This window comes from Schistocerca serialis, chromosome 3 (assembly GCF_023864345.2).
Source record: "Schistocerca serialis cubense isolate TAMUIC-IGC-003099 chromosome 3, iqSchSeri2.2, whole genome shotgun sequence".
In the NCBI taxonomy this organism is placed as follows: domain Eukaryota; kingdom Metazoa; phylum Arthropoda; class Insecta; order Orthoptera; family Acrididae; genus Schistocerca; species Schistocerca serialis.
In genome coordinates, this window is record NC_064640.1 from 11,094,418 (window position 1) to 11,108,282 (window position 13,865).

Sequence of the window (13,865 nt, forward strand, 5' to 3'; positions counted from 1 at the left end):
CCTTTTGTTGATGGTAGATGCATCGGATTTCGGGATCGGTGCTGTGCTTGCGCACAAAGTTGGCTCGCATGATCGCCCTATTGCCTTTGCGTCCAAATTGCTCTCGTCTGCGCAACGAAATTATTCCCAGATAGAGAAAGAAGCTTTGGCTCTCGTATTTGGTGTTAGTAAGTTCCATGATTTCTTGTATGGTCGTCACTTTACCATCATCACAGACCACAAACCTTTGACGTCGCTTTTTCATCCGCACAAGCCTGTACCTCCGCGTACAGCGCAGAAATTCATTCGCTGGTCTAATTTCCTCTCGCAGTACCGCTACGATATCTTGTATCGGTCCACTGCTAAGCACGGAAACGCCGATGCGTTGTCCCGTTTGCCTGTTGCTGAGGATAGGGCATTCGATTCTTCCGAACTTGCTTGCATGTTCATTGATTCGGAAACCGATGAAGTGGTCGAATCGTTTCCGATTGATTTTCGTCGTGTAGCTACAGCCACAGCTGCTGACCCTGTCCTTGCTACCGTTTTGCGTTTTGTTGCTACGCAATGGCCTTTGTCAAAGTCTCGGATCGAGGATCCGTTGGTTCGCCGATTTTTTGCTCATAAGGAGAGACTTTTTGTTCGACGTGGTGTTTTGTTGTTGCGTTCTGATAATGATCAGTCCAGAGTCGTGGTCCCACGTTCGTTACAGTCCTCTGTTTTACGGCTTCTTTACCAAGGACATTGGGGTATAGTGCGAACGAAACAACTTGCTCGTCAGCACTGTACTTGGTTCGGAATCGATGCTGCGATTACGAATATGTGTTCTTCTTGCATGGCGTGTGCCGAACAACAATCCGCACCGCCGCGGAAAGTCTTTGCATGGCCAAAAGCCACTTCCCCTTGGCAACGCTTGCACATCGATTTTGCTGGTCCATTCTGGAATGCTCGATGGTTGGTTCTGGTAGATGCCGTCAGTAATTTTCCTTTTGTTGTCTGGATGTCTTCCACGACGTCCTCCGCCACCATCCAAGCGTTGTCTGCTATCTTTTGCATTGAAGGTCTTCCGCAGACTATTGTTTCCGACAATGGCCCACAATTCATGTCCGCAGAATTTCAGTCCTCTTGCCAGGCCAATGGTATTCAACACCTGACATCCGCGCCGTTCTCGCCTCAGTCAAACGGTGCCGCTGAACGATTGGTCCGGACTTTCAAGTCACAGATGTTGAAGTTGAAAGAGTCGCATTCTCGGGAGGACGCGTTGTTGCTCTTTTTGTCATCGTATCGCTCTCAGCCCCGAGATGGTCACTCGCCGGCTGAGTTGCTCCACGGTCGTCCTCATCGAACCTTGATGTCTTTGCTGCATCCGCCGCATCAGGTTCCTGTGCAGCGGCAGACTTCTGGTTTTGCTCCAGGCGACGTTGTACTCTATCGCAACTACCGAGGTTCACGGCGTTGGCTCGCAGGGCGCATTCTTCGCTGCCTCGGCCGCGCGATGTATTTGGTTTTGGGGGCCTCTGGTGAGGTACGTCGGCATCTCAATCAGCTGCGCCTCTGTCGTCGCACGGGTTCTGCCGCTCCCCGTCCGCTTTCGGCGACGGTGCCGTCCGGTCAGCGCCCTGGGGACCCATCTACTGGCTCGCCTCATCCCCAGGTGTTATCGACGATGCCTTCCATTTTGCCCCATGGCGACGCGCCGCTGCCGCCTCCGCCGCCGCCGCCTGTCCTCCAGCCGGCGCCGCCCGCAGTGGACGCTTCGCTGCAGCCGCCAAGCGCCTCCCTGGGTCACGCGCCGCCGATCGCTTCCCGTGACCAGCCGTCCTCCGCCATGGAACTCTTGCCCGCTCCGGACCACATGGCGTCTTCGCGCGTCGGGTACCCCGACGCAATGGAGGTCGACCCTTCGGCCCCTCCTGTCTCTTTACGGGCGCATACACCGCATGTTGACGTGCACCCTGGACTAGGTTTTCAGGCGTTTCCTAGCTCCCCTCGGACCGAATGGCCGGATGCGGGTGGCACAGCCTCGCCTGTTGTTAGGCTCCCCACCTCATCGCATACGTCAACATGGGGTCCTCCCCACGGCGGGCGGAAGCCTTATAACACGACCGTTCGCCGATTTGCGGGGGAGGAATGTGGTGTCACCGCCAGACACCACACTTGCTAGGTGGTAGCTTTAAATCGGCCGCGGTCCATTTAGTACATGTCGGACCCGCGTGTCGCCACTGTGTGATCGCAGACCGAGCGCCACCACAAGGCAGGTCTCGAGATACGGAAGAGCACTCGCCCCAGTTGTACGACGACTTTGCTAGCGACTACACTGACGAAGCCTTTCTCTCATTTGCCGAGAGACAGTTAGAATAGCCTTCAGCTAAGTCAATGGCTACGACCTAGCAAGGTGCCATTAACCATTTTAAGATAGAGTCTCACTTGTATCATCAAGGAATGCTGTACACAAATAATGGATTAAAAGTTAAGTATTATAGCAGCTACGTACTTTTCTTGTTACCATTTATTACGTATCCTGTTTCAGACCTTTCTCTAGCCTAAGTGAGATTACGCGTGCCTTTCGGCTACTTCAGTGTGGCGTAGCTGTCTTGTTACGCCACAACTGCAATCAACACGCACAGGCAGCACAGCCAAGTGACGCATCCGTCAGCTGTCAAACCACACACAGCTGCCCACAGGCATGCGGCGGATACGTCCCTTTTCATACTTGACACTAGAGAAATTCCTATCGCAATATGTGTTCACCTAGATGCCGATGATGACGCGATCGGACAGGAGCGAAGACATATTTACAGAGCACAAATGCTAGAAGCTGGTTCGGGCGTGCGTGTGTCCGACGCGGCCATCAGCTGTCAAAGCACACAGACCTCGGTTCAGGACCGCACTCCGCCACCACCGCCAAACGCAGGTGAAAGTCGGGTCTATACAGTCACCGTCGCAGAATTTCAAGGTGCACACACGCCAGTCTCATATACGAGACATCTCCAGGCCCCTTTTTTGTCTTTACTGTTGGTGCCAGAATAGCACAGGGCGCATTGCTACTTGCACGACATGACACACGCGTTTAACTATACTTGACTACCCAGTGTGGCTGACGCAACACCGCCATTTGCATGCACATATTGACAAATGCATCTAACAACGTTCCCAATGTCATTCTTACATATAAAAAGTAACAGCCAAGTCAACCTCTCAGGAATTTTATACTGTTCCAGAAATAGTTAACGCTCGCTTTCTTGGTGCCTCAGCTTGTATGCACGAAAATTCTTTACCTAACAGAAGCTGTTTACGAAAATAACATCTAATGCACTCTCCACAGAGATCCTAATGTGTTACCCATTCCTGCTCTTAACATACGCAAATGTTCCCTACGCTATGTAGAGGCTCCTGTATCCCAGCTGAAACGATGGAGCAATCTGATTGGCTCTTATAGAGTTTACCCAACGAATTACTGATGCTGCCCATACCGAAGCACCATTCACCTTTTCTTTCTGGCGCTTTCTGCGGTTATTTTGGACAGATCAGTAAATTCTAATGACAGTTAAACACGCAAAGTTGTCTACAGATCATCAAATACATACTAGACTCGCAAGAATATTGAAAGCCAGGAACATTTTTACCAGTTTAACTACAATTAAATATTACTAGTCATGCTATAGTCTGACACCGATCAATGTACAGCTATTGTCTCCTCTTGACGTTTGTGCTTCAGTATCTATAGCGCATATAATTTTCTATGTAAAAAATCTCTCTCTGTTATCGATGTGCTGAATCTATACTTCCCTCACGACAAGATACACAGTCATCCTCTCTAGTCATGCCATAACATAAACCATAGTAATTTTACAATGCAATATATACACAGTTTACACAATGTAAGCCACAGTAACTTTACAATGCAATATATACACATTTTACACAAACAGTGCAATTATCTGTACAGCACCCGAAAAAATTACCATATGCCTACACTAACACCGGCTACATGTCACGATGCCACCCAGTCCTAGGGAAACGCCGTTTTCGTCGACAACTAAACCTCGCAAAGCGTCATACCTATTGTCAAATATGGGAAGACTCTTACTCATTTACACTGTTCTCCCACTAAGGACAAGAGCTTGAAATTAGTCCGCGAAAACCGATCTCCATCCCGGCAATATATCACCGCGTACCGTATCAGTCTAGTAAACATACAATTCATACCCTCCGCCATACAAAATCATCCCTCTTACATCAGCGAACCGAAATCACTCTCAGAACTCTTCTACAAATTCGAGATCGTCTCCCCCTCGGCACAAACGAGTGACTGTCTCTGCTTCCTTGCTTGCTCACTTTTCTACGCACATATTCAAACTCGGTGATTAAAAGAACACCCGTAGCGTCTGTGTGCTTTGACAGTTGATGGCCGCGTCGACCACACGCACACGTGAACCAGCTTCTAGCATTTGGGCTCTGTAAATATGTCTTCACTCCCGTCCGATCGCGTCATAATCGGGTTCTAGATGAACACATATTGCGATAGGAATTTCTCTAGTGTCAAGTATGAAAAGGGACGTATCCGCCGCATGCCTGTGTGTGGTTTGACAGCTGACGGATGCGTCACTTGTCTGTGCTGCCTGCGCGTGCTGATTGCATTATTTCGCGAGCAGGTCTGTAGACTGTGCTATGCACAATACGTACAGTTCATGAGTACTGAGCATGTCTTCACATCAATGTGAAGCATTATTTAGGAACAATTGGCACATCTGCACTGAAATTAGGAGTTGTTTGCGTGTCTGCAGACTGCGTATTGTGACCCCAAGCACATCAGGGCTAGTATTTTGTATTAGTGTCATAAATATACTTGATGCCTAACTGAAATGTTCCAAAATAAATACAGTGCTCTCCTTACTTACTCTCCCTAGCAGCCCAGCGCAGCCTGAGTCATTTTCGTGCAATTTTCCCCCTACAGACCACCATCCGGGAATAGGTTATAGAAGGGATGACAGTGCCTTCTGGTGGCAGTAATGTGTACTAGGTCAGTTGGACTGTAAATCTCGTGGTGGAGACACTGGCTGCGAAATAAAGACTTGTGTTCAGATCTGTTTTCCCGCCATTTCGCCCCACCATCTTGGATGACGTTATGTGCTGTGCACGTTAGTACACATTAGTACACGTCAGTGCAGGTTAGTACACGTTAGCCCGCCAACATGGGTCGGTAAGGGGACGTGGTGCTGGGTTGAGGATCGCGGTGGGGACTTTAACTATTTCCTTCCAAGTCCAGGTGGGCGTGGCATTTGCGAAAATGGATTCCAAGTCCACAGTAGCGCACTCTGGTGGTTTCAATATGTACTAGACCTCGTGGTGAACACATTGTATGCTGCCATCTTGAATAACGGTACTTGCGTCATCAACTGACGCCACGACAGCGCCCTCTGGCGGTAGAGATGTGTACTAAGTCAGTACAAATTCCAGCCTTTGTCGCCGATGAACATCAGTCAGCGTGGGTTCACGAAGCAGACGGCTGCTGCGGAGGCACATACACAGCAATGTTTGCTTAACAGTCGTTGGGAAGACATTACCAGTAGCCCAAGAATTCATCTGGGTGGTCAACTGCTCAACAGTTGCATGTCTGTTCGACTGTACATATCTCTGCAGCCGTCGTTAACCCCTATCACCTATGGCCCATGGTGCACCACAATTGGCTCGGAGCCGGTTTTGGATGTCGCCATTTTGCCACGCACGGTATACTTTACCCACAGCGGCACGCAAACTGTTTACAGATTTAGCCATTTTGGAAATGCTTCCACCCTTGCCCCGCAAGCCAATGATCGTGCACACTTGGACATGAGATAAATCGCTCCGTTTCCGCATTCTGACGACAACTACATTGTTTTCCGCTTGCCTCCGACAAACGTATATACCTTCCACTGCTATTGCAGCCACCAACTACCCTCTGTGAGTGGTTACTGCACATCAACATAGGCGGTGGTCACATTAATGTTACTGGATGGCGTAATTAACAGCGAAAACTGACGCACGTGAAAATATACGATAACAGAAGGTGAGCCATGGGAAGATTAAAAATTTCTTACAAATTGGATATTGAAAAAAATTTTAATTTTTTTATGAATCTAGTGTACATGAATGGAAATTGATAGTTAACCTTCGGATTTATTGTTTTTTTAAATACTGGGTCAATCATATGGCGGCCTTTGTTTCGCACACATTGTTAGTCTTACGGTGAATCCGCCCACGATGCTGCGTAGCATCTCCAACGAAAAGTGGTTATTTCTTGGCGAATTCGCTCGTTTAAATAATCTCTGATTCCTGGATGGTATTCCTGGAACACTGAATTTGAGGTGACCCAAAGAAAAAAGTCTGAAGCTGAGAAATCTGGTAACGGTTAGGCTACGGAATGTGGCCATTTCTAGTGATGAGACGACCAGGAAATGCGATTTTAACCAAATCCATTGACCCTCAGCAGTACCGCTTGCTGCACCATCCTGCTGGAAGAAAGCAAGTTCTGTTCTGTACCGTCTGGTTGATGTTTGCAGACTTCTCCATAAAGCTTCACCCATACGATGAATATTCTCTTGGGTGCGGTTTGTTTTTATACTACCACCTATGTTCCTTGTAGTGCTACCACCAGTCGCTTCAAAGTTTCACACACATAGGCTGATAGCGTTCGGCCGGCCGAAGTGGCCGTGCGGTTAAAGGCGCTGCAGTCTGGAACCGCAAGACCGCTACGGTCGCAGGTTCGAATCCTGCCTCGGGCATGGATGTTTGTGATGTCCTTAGGTTAGTTAGGTTTAACTAGTTCTAAGTTCTGGGGGACTAATGACCTCAGCAGTTGAGTCCCATAGTGCTCAGAGCCATTTGAACCATTTTTTTGATAGCGTTCGAAGATGACACAGGAGCCCACGCGGAAGGTGGGGGGGGGGGGGGGGGCCATGTATAACACAGCTTCAAACATGTGTGATTACAAATGAGTTAAAGTGTTCAATACGCCGCACAATGATACACTTTTACTGGTATATTCAGTGGTACATGTGTATAGTGCTAGAAAACTGAAATGTGAATAGAGTCAATAGTAAAGAAGTAATAAGTTAAAACGTCATGTCTGATGCTGAAGTTTAACTGCACGAACGGCGAAAATAAAATAAGCGAGACATTTTTCTCCTTTCATCATACTGTTTTGTGTGTGTGTGTGTGTGTGTGTGTGTGTGTGTGTGTGTGTGTGTGTGTGTGCGCGCGCAGGGAGTTGGGAAGGGGTACAAGGAGAAAAAGTTTTGAAAAGGTTTAAAATTATCTATAAAGATTTTTGGAAGCCGCTAAATGCTGTCATTCTCAAATTCTCGATGAATAACGTCCGTGTAACGGCATGGCGTCAGTTACGCTGCCGAAAGAAAAACACACAGTTTCTAACTGTAACATCTGTCTTACTGTGTTAAACGTTTCACGTAAGATTATACCTCTTAACGAGTAGATTACGACAACACTTTAAATTCTTAAATTCGGTCAGTAATTACGCGAAATACTGAAAATCGAATTTTTCGTTTCCCCTGGAAGCTGTTTCATAGGCAACCCGAAGCTGGTATTGGGTTTCCCATTCATAGATAGTCGCTCAGTAATATACAGCAAACTCTATATCATCCGCGAGCGGATCATCTGCTTTGCTGACCACTTGCGGCCTATTTCTCCCACTTTTTTTGCTGCTGAAAATTTTTATTTAATCCGGGAGTGGTCGCGGGTGAACGATAATCTCACGTCAAAACTCGAGGGTAGTAAACAATGTGCTGCTCGAACACTGCAAGCGCTGGACGTTAATCGTTGCAGAAGATAGTTATTGGTGTCTGTTAGTGCCGAATAACGATTGAAAAGAGAATACGTGTTGTGTTAACGATACAGCAGAAGCTGGAAATTATACTCAAACTCGAAGAAGGCAGTCTTGGTACGTGAAATAAGGCACTTATTTACAGCTTGGGTGAAACTACGATCCATGATATTCGGAGAAATAAAGGCAAAATAATTCAGTTTGCTAGCAGTTCTGACTAATCTAAAGGTTTGTCACAGCGGAGGGCTATACAAGTGTCTACACAGGCAGAACTGGATAAAGCCATCTCGGAATGGTTTCACCAGAAAAGACCAGAATGTACCAAAGAATCTGGTCCAATATGCCCCAAACAGGCCCAGTTTTTCTTCAAAGCGCTGGGGACTGAAGGAGGTTTAATGCATCTTCCGGTTGGTTAATGGATTTAAATAGCGCCATGGTATCCGGGTGACTGCTGACCAAGGAGAAAAGTTACGTGGGGAATAATAAGGATGTTTCTGACTTTTTTGATGATTTCCAGGAGTTTATTTTGCACGAGAAAATTTAGAGCTGGAGCAAATATGCAATGCGGACGAAACCGGGTTGTTTCGGAAATGTCTATTAACAAAGACTTCAGCTTTCGAAACAGAGCGAAGTGTATCTGATAATAAATCAAGCAAGGAAATGATAACTATGTTGTGTTGTGCTAATGGTAGGGGAATACAAAACTAGGCTTTGTGTAATAGATAAGGATAAAAAACCGCGCCCTTTCAGAGGAAAAGAAATGCAAAATTCACCTGTCCGTTATTTTCACCAGAGAGGGGCCTGCTAAACGGACGGCACAGTATTTCAAACGTGCTTCCATAACTGCTTTGTGCCACAAGTGCGAGAATCCTTCATGTCGAAGGCTCTACCTGCAAGGACCGCATTGTAACTGGATAATGAACCATCGAATCCGAACGAAAATGTTTTGAAATCGGACGACGGGATGATATTTGTAAAATATTAACCCCCTAATATGACAGCCTTAATCCAGGCCATGAACCTGGGTGTTATTGCTTTCACGAAGAAAATTTATAGAAGTCTGCTACAAAAACGTATTGATGAAGGCACCAATCTTCAAACATTTTTGAAGCAATTAACTGCGCTAAAGGCAGTTTATAAAGTGTCGAAGGTGTGGCATTAAGGTAAAACAATCAGTCATAGACAAGTCATGGAAAAACATTAATCCTAAAATTGACGAATCAGTTTTGAAAAGTACCCCAGAGTGTGAAGAAATCACTGACCAAAAAAAAAAAAAAAAAAAAAAAAAAAAAAAAAAAAAAAAAAAAAAAAAAAAAAAAAAAAAAAAAAAAAAAAAAAATCTGAATGGTTTGGCGCCGACCGCACAGATCCAGGGCACGAGATGTTGAGTGACAGTGCTGTTATTCAGTGAGTACAAGGGAAATCCCTTAATCAAATAATTAAGTAATTGGTGTAATTAACATGTTACTGTTAAGAACCGCAAGTCGCACCTGTAGCAGTTCATTTGGAGATTAAAGTCTGAGTTCACTCAACAAACTAAAGTTCACCATGTAGACACTGAAGACGTCTCTGAATTAATCTATCTAAGCCACAAAATTCAACTACAGAAACCCAACTAAAACGCAGGAATTCCACAATGAATAGGTCTGAGCTGGACCGCATTCAGAAAGCTTAAGTTCATTCAGACCACAAAATGTTCCAATGAACTTAAACGCATGGGTATACATCACCTGTGTCTCACTAAAAACAACTTACGGTGTAGAAACATGATAAAGGCAAGTGTTCAAAGAGCTATGGAGAGACGGATGCTGCCCATCAGCCAGGGGACGAGATCAGGAATGATGTCATCAGATGGTGAACACACCGGTAACCCCCACTCCTCCCCTAGTATTGGACTACAATCACTTGAAGTAATACTTAACAATATACATCGTCCGGCACTTACAGTCTGTCGTATATACGACACGCCACAATCGCGCAGTATGCGGTATACAGGTAGTTTTCGGATCCACACACAGCATAGCCGACGTTCTAGTTTCGTTGGAAACTGCTGTTACTGCTTCTCTACAATACTCACCGCCTCCGTTTACGCTGGCGGGCGCGCCCCTAGTAACACGTAGTGGTCAATTACGCATTACACGGGGATGTCCGGGAACTTGTGATCGGATAGTGTACGTATCTAGTAAGGTTGTAAAGAGCAGAGAAAGTTTAAAGTCAAATTAGGTACATGCAGAATTATAGAAACGCTTCAAATGAGAATGTACTGCCACCGAGAAATTAGAATTGATGACAAGTGGTTCAAAAATGGCTCCGAGCACTATGCGACTTAACTTCTGAGGTCATCAGTCGCCTAGAACTTAGAACTAATTAAACCTAACAAACCTAAGGACATCACACACATCCATGCCCGAGGCAGGATTCGAACCTGCGACCGGAGCGGTCGCTCGGCTCCAGACTGTAGGGCCAGAACCGCACGGCCACACCAGCCGGCAATGACAAGTGGTGCAATTGTAAGAAAAGTTACTCTTGAGGACAGTCACACCTTGTCAAAGATCTTCAAGAGAATCCTAGAAAATGCTGGTGTTTTGCAGAAGCGCTTGGCGGGTCGAAAGCGCCTTTGCATCACTCTGCCGCGGGAACTGAACCTGTATCTTTAAAAACGTTGGTAGAGCACTGCTCGAGAAAAGCAAAGGTCTGGTTTTAATTTTCGGTCAGACACTCATAAAATTTCACCTTCGTATGTATTACACACTATACGCAAATTTCTGAGAAGCTTGCCGCTCTAATTCGAAAATATTATAACGTGAAGTGTTTTTGCGTAATTAACTGGTCGGCCGAAATTTCCATCACCAACTGTCCGAACGTCATTCAGATTGTCGCCAACAAACAGCTTTTCTGACTTTCTGTATCACAATGTGGGCTGTGAGAATAGTTTTTACTAGACAGAAACCTCTTCATCGGTCGTAAAGACACTGAGCACATAATATTCTAAAAAACATAATTAGGAACAGCCATTCTTTGTGAGTTTAAACCTACTGTGATTTCTGAATAGTCAGTTTCATTACGCTACACAAAGTTTCTCCCTACCGTGTAATATCTTCTTTAAGTCGTTACTAAATTTCTCGCGGAAGTCTCACTTTAGACATACCTAACATGTCATATAAACGGGTGTACTGTAAGTTTCAGACACTGTGATGATAAGATAACTTTTGTGCTGATGTTGAGCACAAGCAGCCGATAAGGACTGGAATTCACAGCAGAACCATTATAAAGCGTAAAAAAAACACTCTCCCGCGTCGCTTATCGCTTAATTACTCTGCTGTGCAGGCACTGCTGTGGACACTCAATGCAAAGAAGATCGATAAAAACAGTCGTTCTATTACAACATCCTGCCGACCTTGAAGCGCACTGGTAGTCTTGCGACAGAATGTCTTCACATCGAAAGACAGGCTCCTGATTAATTTTAAAAATCTTTTCTAGACTAAGATTATTGGAATACTTGTTTCGTGTGCAAAATGTCATTTCAGTATTTACAAACAGACCAAATTCAGACACAAATAGGACTTACTCATTTATTACATGATCGGTGATAATGAAACATGCGGTATGTGCACCAAACAGGAAGTATTTCAAGCCAGGACAAGTATATTAATACGGTCAATGACGACTGTCACTAATTGCATTTACACGTCTGTAAAGTGGTTTCCGTCATATAGTGAAGCCATCAGTATAATTACACACATCAAAAAAAGTTTTACATCACCTCGGTTCCGGGAGTTCCGGAACCTGTACAAATAATTAAAATAAAGATCGACATAAATATCATTTCCGCCCTTTTTAATGCTCATGAAAACCACACATTGCACGTTGTCCCACTATACAACGAGAGCTTCAGAGGTGGTGGTCCAGACTTCTGTACACACCAGTACCTCTAATACCCAGTAACATGTCCTCTTGCATTGGTGCATGCCTGTATTCGTCGTGGCATAGCATCCACAAGTTCATCAAGGTACTGTTGGTCCAGATTGTCCCACTCCTCAACGACGTTTCGGCGTAGATCCCTCAGAGTGGTTGGTCGGTCACGTCGTCTATAAACAGCCCTTTTCAATCTATCCCAGGCATGTTCGATAGGGTTCATGTCTGTAGAACATGCTGGCCACTATAGCCGGGCGATGTCCTCATGCTGAAGTAAGTCATTCACAAGATGTGCACGATGGGGGCGCGAATTGTCGTCCATGAAGACAAATGCCTCGCCAGTATGTTGCCGATATGGTTGCACTATTGGTCGGAGGATGGCATTTGCCGGCCGAAGTGGCCGTGCGGTTAAAGGCGCTGCAGTCTGGAACCGCAAGACCGCTACGGTCGCAGGTTCGAATCCTGCCTCGGTCATGGATGTTTGTGATGTCCTTAGGTTAGTTAGGTTTAACTAGTTCTAAGTTCTAGGGGACTAATGACCTCAGCAGTTGAGTCCCATAGTGCTCAGATCCATTTGATGGCTTTCACGTATCGTACAGCTGTTACGGCGCCTTCCATGACCGCCAGTGGCGTATGTCGGCCCCAAATAATGCCACCGCAAAACAGCAGGGAACCTCCACCTTGCTGCACTCGCTGGACAGTGTGTCTAAGGCGTTCAGACTGACCGGGTTACCTCCAAACACGTGTTCGACAATTGTCTGGATGAAGGCATATGCGACACTCACCGGTGAAAAGAACGTGATGCCAATCCTGAGCGGTCCATCCTGGATGTTGTTGGGCCCATCTGTACCGCGCTGCATGGTGTCGTGGTTGCGAAGATGGACCTCGCCATGGACGTCGGGAGTGAAGTTGCGCATCATGCAGCCTACTGCGCACAGTTCGAGTCGTAACACGATGTCCTGTGGCTGCACGAAAAGCATTATTCAACATGGTGGCGTTGCTGTCAGGGTTCCTCCGAGCCATAATCCGTAGGTAGCGGTCATCCACTGCAGTAGTAGCCCTTGGGCGGCCTGAGCAAGGCAAGTCATCGACAGTTCCTGTCTCTCTGTATCTCCTCCATGTCCGAACAACATCGCTTTGTTTCACTCCGAGACGCCTGGACACTTCCCTTTTTGAGAGTCCTTCCTGACACAAAGTAACAATGCGGACGCGATCGAACCGCGGTATTGACCGTCTAGGCATGGTTGAACTAGACAACACGAGCCGTGTACCTCTTTCCTGGTGGAATGACTGGAACTGATCGGCTGTTGGACCCCATCCGTCTAATAGGCGCTGCTCATGCATGGTTGTTTACACCTTTGGGCGGGTTTATTGATATCTCTGAACAGTAAAAGGGACTGTGTCTGTGATACAATGTCCACAATCAACGCCTGTCTTCAGAAGTTCTGGGAATCGGGGTGTTGTAAAACTTTTTTTGATGTGTGTAGTTCTGTTTAATGTGTTTATGTACTTCCCCATTTCGAGTTCGCTTTCGTTGTGTAGAATTCTATTTCTTAATTTTTTTGTTTGAATTGTCCTTAAGACAAGAAAATAGGAGAAAGACGTAAATCCAAACAACATTGTACCATATTATTAACACATTTAAATACCAAGATTATGTAAATAACATTCCAAGCAAAGAAGGAGGATGAAGAGGACAGAGTGAGATGGGTAAAACCCAACACTAGCAGGAGTTCCAAAAATTGCTGGTAACTTGAAAGGTTCTTTTCGCAAGGAAAGCACACAGACGGTAGACGAAAAGTACACGTACGTGTTATGAACATTTGCGACACGTTAAACTGTATCGAGCGGGACGCAAACCCTTACCCTGCCTTTCAAGGGCAGTGCGCTAGCAATTGCACTAGCCCTGCGTGAATGATACTTCGAGACAAATTTTTACCTTTCAATCCACACGCAGGGACCGCGCTGCATGGTGCAATGGTTTAAACACTAGTCTCACATCTGGGAGTGTGATGGTTCAAATCCTCGTCCGACCATCCAGATTTCGGTTTCCGTGGCTTACCTAAAACGCTTAAGGAAAAGGCCGGGATCGTTCCTCCGAAAACGGCACAGTCAAATTCAATCTCCACTCCTCTACAGTCAGAGCTCGTGC

At 46.0% G+C, this 13,865-nt stretch overlaps 1 protein-coding gene across 1 annotated transcript in view; it reads right to left on the bottom strand.

Moving 5' to 3' along the window:
* Positions 1-13,865, bottom strand: part of LOC126469668 (ceramide kinase) — a 276,003-nt gene that overhangs the window by 118,124 nt on the left and 144,014 nt on the right. The gene's annotated exons all lie outside the window — the stretch shown is intronic.